Below are 12,188 nucleotides of genomic sequence, written 5' to 3' on the forward strand. Positions count from 1 at the left end.
GGCTGGGAAACTCAAATTGGTGAACCTAAACTACCACACTAAATTGGTGTTTCTGCCTGGTTTCAAACTGAAACTGCCACATACACAAAGTAACTGGAGAGCCTGATTGAGTTATCCCCCACAAAATTTCATGTTTCCTCAGCATGACTGTTTCTGGTACTTCTATTCTGCTTGTTCTCTCTCTCCAAAATAAATCTTAGTGGTCAGTGAAGGCAGAGTAGAGTGTTACAATCCAGATTACAGTTACTGACCTTATTCTCCCTCTCCTTCTCTAGAGATGAGCTGAACTTTGAACTATCAGAAGCCTTGAACACAAATCACCCTTGGGAAACTGCACAATCATTGACATTGCTCCTGATGCAGTATTCCCAACACTACCTAAGTCTGACCTCTGTCCATCTTTCTATTTGCTTATGGAGCTTCCTGAAATTCCAAATGCTGGTATAAAGTCAACCTCATATCCCCTCTGCTCTAAGACAAAATCAGCTGTAATATCCTTTTTAGGTGTCTAAGTTTTTCTGCCTCAAACTTTAGTAATCAAGAATCTTAAGCCACACCAGCTGCTTCATTATTTTGGAAGAGATTTGTCCTTTCTTTGCATCAACCCTTTGGTATTATGGTGTTCCTGCTTTAATCCTCAACATAATGGGCTGCTTTTGCTTGACCATCTCTTACTATATCCAGGAGAAACCTGCAAGCAGGATATACTCCATGGAATGGGGTAGAAAAAAGTGTTTATGAGTTCATACAGACAGTTCTCAAGTTAAGCACTGATATCCTTGCCACACCTAATTTATCTGTGTCAGCTAGGCAGTCATCAGTCAGGACAGAAAATATTAACATCCATTGCTTCTTGGAACAGCCTGGATTGCTAATCATCCTAATCATCTATCTTCTTCTTCGGTTTATGTCATTAGTTTTCATTTTGAGTCCTTCAGTTAAAAGTCACTACAATCCCAGCAACTTCACTTCTCTACAGTCACATTTCTTGTCTTGCATGGTTTTAACTGAATTACTTTCAAACATCCTACTAAAACAGAATCAAAGTTAGCCAGACATGCTACAAAAAGCTAGACCTTGGTCACATGAACCCAAATCACACTGCATCCCTCTCTCTTTTCTATCATTTCTTTTCACTCTTTTCCCATAGGACCCATTTTCTAACCTCTGGTCAGTTTAGTTCCTGCCTTAACTGGAGCTGAATAAAGGAGGAGGGTGACTTTCCAGGTATTCAGAACTATATTCCTGTTTATTTAAAAGCTATCAAGACTGTGTTTTTTTACAACAAATACCTGACTTTGTGCTGAAATTTGGGAAATAACCACATTTCTGAAAAGAGGCTCCTGGATATCTTTTGCATTCTGCAATACATGAAATTCTTTCTATCTGAAAATATAGTTTAGAAGTGTATATTGCTGAGTTTCATTCTGTATTTCCAGACCATTTCTCTGGTTTTGGCAAGAATCTTTTAAATTTTTGACCTGGTTTATAAAGTTTGTGCCACAAGGAAATGAAACACACTTTCTAAGTATTATCCAATTCCTAATGAAAATATCAATAACTTCATACTCACAACAGATTTCCATGAAGCACCACTTGATATATCCTCCTATTTTGGTATATCATTGATCCCCACACTTCAGTATATTTAGGTGTATTTTCACTCTCAGAGAAGCACCCTGAAAGCCATGCTTTGTAAGTATATTTTGGAAATTATTACATGAGACAGTATACAAAACCTAAATACAATCAACCTGTATATGATTGAAACCTCTTTCTGCTCTATGAAATGCCTCTGTTAACATTTTATAGGTAATAGACTGATTTGATATGACGTGGTACACACAGCTGTATTCTGACCACTCTGCCATTCCTCTTCTATTTTCCAAATTCTTATGAACAAATTGATTGATTTGGGATTTTCCCAGAAGGTGAAGTTAAGCTGATTCATCTACAGTTCATTAGGTTTTAGTTTCTTAAGATTAAGCGCTATATCTGCCTTTTGCTAGTCTCCTGATATCACACCCGTAAAGACAGAAGTTAAAAATTCTGATTGGTTCTGCCAGTTATCTAACGATCCTAGTGCTTTTAAAATTGCAAAATCTCACCCTACATAACACTGTATAAAAATCCTTTATCCATGCCACTGACTCTCTCATTCTGGAATATATGCCCTGAATGCATATTCAATTTATTTCAAACCAGGTATTATCAATTCCTGTGAAGTTCCTAATTAAACCAGGGTTTGTTCATCCTGGGAAATAAAAACAAGGCAAAAAAAATTGACTGTGACAGTTAATACATTTAATATAGCTAGTAAAAACTATGGATTCCTATTTGGATTTCCTATGTGATTTCCTATGCATTCATAAGATCATTTCTTTAAATTCAGATCTTGATCCAAAACTAATTAAAGTTACTGATGAACGTCAATGAATTTGGAATCTAGATTCTTACATAATGTTTTAACATCAGTTAAAGACCAGTAGGAGAGAAGACAAGATGAAACCTGTAAGAAAGACTATTGTGATACATGGATTTTTGAAGACTCTTGGTGCTGGATAGCAGAAAACAATGGCAAAAAACATTTATTTTTTTCAGATAGGAAAGAAGAATTGGACTTTGGGTGGAAGGACTTTACATAAGTTTGTTTCCTTCTTCCCTAAAGTCCTTCTAAAAAGGTCACAGTGATAAAAATAGAGCTGCCTTCTTTTACAGGGATTTTGCTTGAGAGCTCAATTTATTCAGAAATCAAGATAGATTGATGTTGTGCCCTGGGAATGCAGATAGGCATATTTTAGACAATAAACCAGGAGCCCTTATCTGCTGAATTTTGTCTTTTCAATGTATCTATCCTATGCTAATTTTAGGTCTGCATTCTCTATATCCTGCCATGTTTTGTTTTTCCTCCCATTGAGCTCTGATTTCTCATTACGACATGTCCTTTTAGCATATATTTTGTACTTGTGATGCATCTGTTCTCATTTTGCCCCTGCAGGTGCCTAAACGATAGCTAAATGCATCTGCAAGGACAAGTGCTGAACAGGTGCAAAACAAGACCATGAATAATAAAAGAAGAGGAAGAAATCAAAGGCTAATTTTTGCTCTGTCAGGATTTGCCTAATATATGTATAGTCATTACACAGCCAATACAAATGTCTTATTTTCAAAGTTCTTTATCTTCTTTTTAAAAAGGATCTTTCAGGAGTTAATTTAGGGCAAGAAATTATGGTAGAAGAAGGTATTCCTTCTCTACTTCTGCCTTGACAGAGATTCTGCAATACAGCTTAAAGAATTTTACAGGGTATCCAGATCTTCTTTGTTAGTAAACAAAACACAGACAACACTTTCAGGTGCATGATGTGATTCTTGGGGTGTCCTGGGCAGGCCAGGAATTGGACTCAATGATCCTGATGTGTGTCTTCCAACTCAGCATCTTCTATGACTCTAAAAAAGAAAATGGAAAAAAATTAAAAAGAGTATAATTTTTTTGTATATTATTTGAAAACAAATCAAAACTCACTATTTTTATTATTTATTTTTTATTATTTATATTTTATTGTATATTATTTATTATATAAAAATTTATTTATTTTATATTTATTTTACGCTTTCCAAAGAAGTTCTGTCACTCTTGAGAAGAGTTAGTGCAGATATATTAATTTCACATATTCCATAAAGTGGTATTTTTTTGTTCACTCTAATCTCAGTGATACAGACTGGGTAACTGATCAACACTGGTTTTTTTGTATTGTTACAGCAACATAAAATGTCAATTGACTGTCTTTACTTAGTGTTATAGCTTTGAATTCACTCTGAGTTCAGCCTCCAGGACAGCAGGACTTTCAGGACTGTGGGTACAACGTGTTATTGAGAGCAGGCCAAAATCTCTGTTTTCCAGCAGCCAAATGATAGGCTGGAGGGAAGAATGGAGGTCAGTTCAAATAAATAAAATCTGACTGCATTTTTTTGCTGAAAAGAAGCATCCAGAAAAAAAATAGTCCGTTCTGAGTAGAACAGAATCACAGAATCATTTACATCGGAAAAGAGATCATCGAGTCCAACCCCCCATGACAGAACACCACCTTGTCAACTAGACCATGGCTCCTTCCCTGGCACAGCTTAAGATTTTTTTTCAGAACAAACTTTTTGAGATCTTTCATGCACTTCTTACAGGAAGTAAAAATAATAGACATCAGGTTGCAAATTACAAAGACACCAATAATTTTCTGCCACATAGCCCATTAGCTGGGTACTTCTACATAGGAGAGAATGAGTTCTCTCAGTCTGAGATAATTTCACAAGACACATCTCACAGAAGCATGTCCAAATCATTGTGTTATGGGCTGCCCAGTCTTCCCAGTCCTAGCTGCATGACAGGTCTGTTTGATCAACCTCTGAATTATGTGCAGCTCAAGACTGAAAGTTGGACTTCCCTGCATAGGAGTCCCTCAGCTAATCTCAGTCCCTTTGGATAGTGGTCCACATTCTATTTTAAATAGTTAAGTGGTCATTGGAAGAAAGGCAAATCTTCTATCCTCTTATCAAGAGAATCTGGTTTAGCATTTCAGTTTATGCAGGAATATTTAGATGTTTTGAACCAAGTGGTATTATCTGAGAAGCAGAATCAATCTTCTCCCATCCCTGACTATTAGGTAAATGCTTTGCAATTAGCCACATAAGTAGTAATTTTACATGGAGGCCCAAGGGCCTGCTACATAGATGCCTCAACCCTGAAGGGGCAGGAAAGGAGAGACACCCCTCCAGGTTGTGGTGAGAAGAGCCTCCCTCCCTTGGACCTTTGTAGACACATGTAAATAGTTCTCAAGGTTCAATGTTCTATTGGTTCTACAAGTTGATGCAAACCCAGTTCTGCCCCTGTTTATTCTATATGCAATTTTCCCTAGAATGTTCTCCCTTCTCTTGATCCCACTTGTCCCTAGTTTGGTGTAGTGCTCTGCTCCTGTTATCCTATTGGTTCCCCTGTTTTATTACCCTGCCTCTGCACCACTTTCCCCTACCCCCCATTGACCCCCGACCCTCTGATCTGCCCCTTCTTCCCTGCATAAAACGGTGTGCTCCACCTTTCCTGGTCTTTGTCCCTGGACCCTCTTCAGTCAATAAACCCTTCCTGGAGCATCACATATATCATCTCTGTCTTCTGCCTAAGGATTTTGTTGTGCACTCCAGGCGGAAAAAGCGCTGGTCTCAGACCATGTTGTTGCATAATGCAACGATTTTATAAAACTCCTGTGGAAATATAGTTTTTTCCTTTCCTTATTTTCCTTAGTTTCTTTTTAAACAACAAAAAATCAATATTTGCACATACTTTGGGGGAAATTACATTGGATAAGAAACTCTTTGCCTCATACTACTATGAAAAATCAAAACAGAAAACTCAGGGTAAATTGAGTGAAGTTGTTCTGTGGCAGTTGAATAACTGAAGTTTTTCCTTAAATCATAATCTGGTCTGAAGTTAAAAAACTCTAATATCTGGTGAAACCAGATTAGCCTGGGGTACTTTAAGCTGTACTGAAAAACCACAGCCTGAGGGGCAAGGTTGCTCAGAGCTCTTCCCTACTTCTTGCACTTAGTTCATGAAACTAATCCCAAGGAAGAATGACCCACTTCTTCCCTAATCATCACACCTGTGGACATGATTTCTGAACCTGAGAGAATTTCAAGCTCTCAGAGACTGACTGTTCCCAAGGGAAAAGTCTTGGGTACCCTTTCTTGCTCAAAGGTTATTTGTGTAAATAAGGAATTACTTTCCCAAAAAAAGACACAGATATTCTGAGAGTGTTTTCTCTCTTGTCCCACCAATGGGATGAAGGAGGTGTTGGTCCTTCTACCAATCAGGGTGACCTTATTGGAACATCTTAAATAAGGGTTCTAAAACCCCACAATAAAGGCTTTTCTTTGCTTCACGAAAAGTGGTTGTGTGTGTGTGATTATCTCAGAACCCTCGCTGTAATTTTTTTCCTCTCGCAACACACACTAACGTACATGAGAGCAGAGTCTGACTGCCTATTTTAAGCAGGAATTGCCTGCAAGATTTCCATGGTCTCCAAGCTCTTCTGTCCTTTTTATTAACATAGGAGGAAAAAAAAGTCATGAGGCAAAATATAAGGTATAAGCAATAATGCTTCTGGAAAGGCAGAATTTTTATTGAAATCATACCTTGAGTTAAGTGGCTCCTTCTTTCACAGCAGCCATGCTGCAGGTCTTTGAAGAACAAGAAGCTGAACTTTCAGGGAGCCAATTAGGAAATGTTTCAGAAGGAGTGGTAGTGATAGCAGCCATGTGAGAGATTAACTGCAGTAAAGGGTCCTCAAAGCAGTGGCCTCCGACCATTTTCACCATAGCTATTATCTTTCTCTTGCATTACTTAAAAACTGCTTTTACAAAATAAAAGCAACAAAGTAACTTGATGTTTTGTTTTGGATCCCAGAGCTTTACAAGTGAATAGTTCCACAGCAAACATAACTTACCAACGGAGCTTGACTTCAGAGAAAAATATGTTTCCTTAAGACAGATAATAAATACCCTTCATATCATTGTGGCTTATAAGTCAAAACAAGCCTGAAAGATGCATTACATTCTGCCTCTGCAGTCTTTTTGCTTTTCAGAGTCAGAAAGGATTGATGTTTCTGTTGGGTCACTACTGAATACCAAACTGTACAGAAATACTAAATTTTCACTTGCCACTGAGAACAGTAACAAAGGAACTAAATGGTGACAAGAACTATGTTTACATGAAGTTTTATTTGATTCTCTAGTGCAAAATAAAATATTAATGAGAAGAGAATAATAATAAGCTTCCCCTGGTCACACACATGTGATTTTACAAAATAACAACCAAAATTCATAAATTTAATGATTTGCTATGGATGCTAAATGCAAAAAGTAAGCAGGGAACAGAGCCCGTGTTAAACTAAGTCACACAGGCTTCTCAGTCTGGTCTGAGAAAGCATAAAAAAGAATCCAAACAGTCCTTGGTAAAGGACAGCAATATGCAGGTGTTGTTTAGTCAAGGGGTGGTGTTCCACTTAACCAATGATGGTGATGTTTTGCTTTAATGATGAATGACAGTTTTACCTCTTGGACCTTCTTGAACATGTGTATACAAGATTAAGAATAATAAACTTCGCTCTCTTGGACAATGAAACTAAGGGAGTCAGTGTCTGTGCTCATCACCGTTCCTAATATAGTGTGACAATTTGATGCCTATCTTGTTATTACATAACAAAGGCACTCCTACTAGAAAAAATTGTAACATTCTTGCTCTGTCTGGATTGGGATGAAATCTTCCTGTTTTCACTAGAACTCAGGTGAAAAATAATGTGTAAAAAATAATAATCCTGTTTTGAGAAATCTAGTATAATACCTTTCTTTCATAAATCTCAGTATAATTAAGAAGAATGGTACCTTGAGGGCACATGATTTCTCATGTTAGAAAAGAAATGTAGGCTGGTATTTTTAACAAGACTGCTGTTCATGATTAATAATATCTGTTTGTTAATGCACTTTGGATACATTCACTGCATCCTCACAGTCTTGCAGCTCTTGAACAAGGTTGAACCTTACCAGGCAGCTTCAGTGTATAATGGCACTAATATTTACTAATCAGCACAGCTCTATCATCCTTATATGCTGATTATAAGTAGCCATCAGCATCTGGACATGCAACTTCTGACTCCAAGGTGCTGTGCTAGGGCGAGAGACGTATCAGTAATTCTTCACAATACAGAGAACACTACTAAAACAAGGCTGAATGCTAAGAAGAGTGGAGAAATTTTTATAAAAGTGAATATTTTTTACTTGTTTTTATAAAGAACTAACACTTCTTAGATGCATTCATAGAAATCCTGTGTTGTCTGGACTTAATTAAATTAGAGTAATTCCTGATTAATATGCTTTTCTATAACCATTTCTGGAATGTAGGTTTTTCCCATTTAGATACAATAAATCAGATATTATTCACTATTAGTGGTTTGCTACAGTTTTTATTTGCCTATGACTCTATCTTATTTTGCAGTAGTATGCACATTTTAAAGTATGCCTCTATGTAATCTGCAGGATAGAAATTAAAATAATTATACAACTTCTATATTATATTCTTAAAAACGAGATTCACTTAATAAATTATAAAAAGACTTTAATATAAACAAAAGACAATTAGGAGACAAAAGAAATAAAGCAAAGGGTTAAAACGGCCGGGTGCCCTGGCGGGTTGCAGGAACACACCTGGTATCTCAGGAATACCCTTTTTATACCATCCTTGCTGTGAGGGGTTAATGCATATTCAAGCATGTCCCCCCTCCCTGGTTCCAGCTTCTTGGATCATGTTATTTTCTGCTGGTCAGCATAATTTTTGCTGGTCATCATTATTCTAGCTGGTCAGCATTATTTTGGAGTTTTGGTTTCCTTTTTGCTGCAGATGGTCACTTGTTGATAAGAGTCCAGGCCCCTCACCCTTCCCCTGAGGGCAGCTGGTCTTCATATCTTCCACTGATAACAGTTTGGGTTCTATTGTTCTCCTGATAACAGCTTGGGCCCCAGTGTCCTTCCCTCTGGGGTTTCCTTGCCTTGTACCTAGGAAATTCTTTTAAACTTAAGATTTGTTAGCATAGCTAAAAAGTATTTAATATATAATATTCATCTGCAAAAGCCAATATCACAATACAAATTTATAACAATATGCTTTGAGAGACAGAAGAATTAAGATAAAATTTTCAATTTTCTTACCTATTTTTATCACAGCCTTTTTAGATATGCTGACTTTCCCAAAGTTTTCTGAAGTCAGCAGTTCTTCAGAAAAATTATCACCTTCAAAGAAAGGTTAGTTATTCGTGTGTGCAGTGTAAAATAATTTAAATATACTAGTGTCTTGGTTCTAGAAGACAGGTGTCTGCTAGGGAGAGCAGGAGCTTCCCTTGGGATGAAAGAATGTAGGCCCCCCTCCCTCCGAATTACTATAATTTTGAAATCAAGGGGTTCTCAGGCAGAGATCTGGGAATAGGAATAACAGTTCTTTACTTGTATAACCAGGCAAACAAAAACCAATAACTACAGCATTAACAAGAAAACAGAACCAGGGGCCCCGTGACAGCTTTCTCAGCTGAGATGGGATGGAGGAGAGGCTTTGTTTTCACAAACCCCCTCAGGCAGTCAGTCCCAGTGCTCCTGCAGGGCTCCGAGGAACAGTCGGCTGGAAACAGCAGGGATGAGCTGAGATCCTGGGCTGGTGGCTGAGGTGTATCCGCGGCGGTGCCTGGCACTGCCACACATCCCGGCAGGACAGGAGGTGCGAGGCCAACCAACGAAGAGGGAAGAAGGAGAAGAAGCAGCAGCTCTATCTGTGTGATGGTGAAATTCCCTTCTCTCTCCCACAGCAGCTCTGTGACCCAGAAAACGAATGTCTTTCTCTGAAGCCGAAGAAGGCCCGCCAAAAACTGTCCCCACCCTCCTTTCCTGCCCCCTTCCCGCCCTGGGCCCGGCCACTCTTTGTCCTTTGTCAAGCACCCACTAAGTACCCACAGTTAGGTTGTCCCCTGCAACTAATGGGTAAAAATTCCATGGGCAGGCCAGAACAAAAAAAAAAAAAAAAAAAAAAAAAAAAGGACACCTAACCCTCAACACTATGCACCCCGAATTTTTTCCCATACCAAAATGTTACATCAAATATTAAACCTTTAAATTATACACGAACACATACTACTTAAACTATATACGTATGTACATGCAGATACAGATATAAGCACAGTGTCATGGGTTGTTCACCCTAAAACCAGGTCCCCTTGGGGTATGCACCGGGTCTCTCCATCTTTTTGCATCACCCACCAATTGCACCCCGGTCCCTGAGCAAAGACAACCCCATGGATTGGACTGTCTTTGCTGGAGGCAGAATTAACCCAAACAGTTTTTCCCAGCATACCTCTCATATGTACCACTGGAACCTTATCTCCATCTGTCGTTCTAAAGGGCTCAGATTGGGCAGGGCCTGCTCGGTTAGTGGAACCTCAGGTGTTCACCAACCATGTGGCCTTTGCTAAATTAATCTCTCAGTTCTTGAAAGTTCCCCCACCCAGTGCCTTCAAGCTGCTTTTAAGTAGGCCATTGCACCATTCAACTTTTCCAGCAGCGGATGCATGGTAGGGGATATGGTACACCCACTCAATGCCATGTTCCCTAGCCCAGCTGTTTATAAGGCTGTTCTTGAAATGAGTCTCATTGTCTGACTCAATCCTCTCAGGGGTGCCATGCCTCCAAAGGACCTGATTTTCAAGTCCCAGGATGGTGTTCCAGGCAGTGGCATGAGGCACAGGGTAGGTTTCTAACCATCCAATGGTGGCTTCTACCATTGTGAGCACATAGCGCTTGCCTTGGCGGGTTTGGGGCAGTGTGATGTAGTCAATCTGCCAGGCTTCTCCATACTTGTATCTGGACCATCGCCCACCATACCATAGCGGCTTCAACCACTTGGCCTGCTTGATCGTGGCACATGTCTCACAGTCATGGATGACCTGGGAAATACTGTCCATGGTTAGATCCACCCCTCGGTCTCATGCCCACTTATAGGTGCCATCTCTCTCCTGATGACCTGAGGCGTCATGGGCCCATCAAGCTAGGAACAACTCTCCCTTGTGTTGCCAATCTAAGTCTATCTTTGACACCTCTATCTTTGCAGCCTGATCCACCTGCTCATTGTTTCGGTGCTTTTCATTAGCCCTGCTCTTGGGGACATGGCGGACCCTCACAGACAGTTTCTCTACTCTGGTAGTAATGTCTTTCCACTCATCAGCAGCCCATATTGGCTCTCCTCTGCATTGCCAGTTGGCCCATTTCCACCTTTCTAGCCATCCCCACAGAGCATTGGCTACCATCCATGAATCAGTGTAGAGGCAGAGCTTTGGCCACTTCTCTCTTTCAGCAATGTCCAGGGCCAGTTGAACAGCTTTGAGTTCAGCAAGTTGGCTTGATCCACCTTCTCCTTCAGTGGCCTCTGCGACCTGTCATGTGGGGCTCCATACGGCTGCTTTCCACTTCCGGTTCATCCCTATGATGTGACAGGAACCATCAGTGAACAGAGCATAGCAGGTTTCTTCTGCTGGCAGTTGGTTGTACGGTGGAGCTTCTTCAGCCCGTGTCACTTGTTCCTGCTCCTCTTCATCAGTGAGACCAAAGTTTTCACCTTCCGGGCAGTTTGTAATTATCTCCAAAATCCCAGGGCGATTTGGGTTTCTAATACGGGTGCGCTGCATGATGAGGGCGATCCACTTGCTCCATGTAGCATTGGTGGCGTGGTGGGTAGCGGGAACCTTTCCTTTAAACATCCACCCCAGCACTGGCAGTCAGGGTGCCAGGAGGAGTTGTGCTTCTGCGCCAATCACTTCTGAGGCGGCTTGAACTCCTTCATAGGCAGCTAAAATTTCCTTCTTCGTGGGAGTGTAGTTGGCTTCGGACCCTCTGCAACTTCGGCTCCAGAATCCCAGTGGTCGGCCTCGAGTCTTCCCAGGCACTTTCTGCCAAAGGCTCCAGGACAAGCCATTGTTCTCGGCTGCAGAGTAGAGCACATTCTTCCATGTCTGGTCCTGTTCTGACTGAGCCAAGGGCTACTGCAAAAGCAATCTCCTGTTTGATCTGAGCAAAGGCTTGCTGCTGTTTAGGGCCCCAGTGGAAATCATTCTTTTTTCAGGTAACCAGGTAGAGAGGGTTCACGATCTGGCTGTACTCAGGAATGTGCATCCTCCAAAACCAATGGCACCTAGGAAAGCTTGTGTTTCCTTCTTGCTGGTGGGTGGAGACATTGCAGTGATCTTATTGATGACCTCAGTGGGAATCTGACACCATCCGTCTTGCCACTTTACTCCCAGGAGCTGGATCTCTCGAGCAGGTCCGTTGACTTTGTTCTTCTTGATGGCAAAACCAGCTTCTAGCAGAATCTGGATGATCTTTTCTCCTTTCTCAAATACTTCCACTGCTGTGTTTCCCCACACAATGATGTCATCAATGTACTGTAGATGTTCTGGATCCTCACGCTTTTCCAAGGCAGCCTGGATCAGTCCATGGCAGATGGTGGGGCTGTACTTCTACCCCTGGGGCAGTCGATTCCAGGTGTATTGCACTCCCCTCCATGTGAAGGCAAACTGAGGCCTGCATTCTGCTGCCAGGGGAATGGAGAAAAA

At 40.6% G+C, this 12,188-nt stretch overlaps 1 long non-coding RNA gene across 1 annotated transcript; it reads right to left on the reverse strand.

The window, feature by feature from the left end:
* Window positions 1-6,126: 6,126 nt before the first annotated feature.
* On the reverse strand, window positions 6,127-10,335 carry LOC147655575 (uncharacterized). The gene is made up of 2 exons (XR_015289218.1): window positions 9,938-10,335; window positions 6,127-9,400 (listed from the first exon to the last, which is right to left on the reverse strand). It is a non-coding gene; the product is annotated as an uncharacterized LOC147655575 (long non-coding RNA).
* Between the last annotated feature and the right edge of the window lie 1,853 nt (window positions 10,336-12,188).

Source organism: Cyanistes caeruleus, chromosome 1 (assembly GCF_971803275.1).
Source record: "Cyanistes caeruleus chromosome 1, bCyaCae1.hap1.1, whole genome shotgun sequence".
Taxonomy (NCBI): Eukaryota; Metazoa; Chordata; class Aves; order Passeriformes; family Paridae; genus Cyanistes; species Cyanistes caeruleus.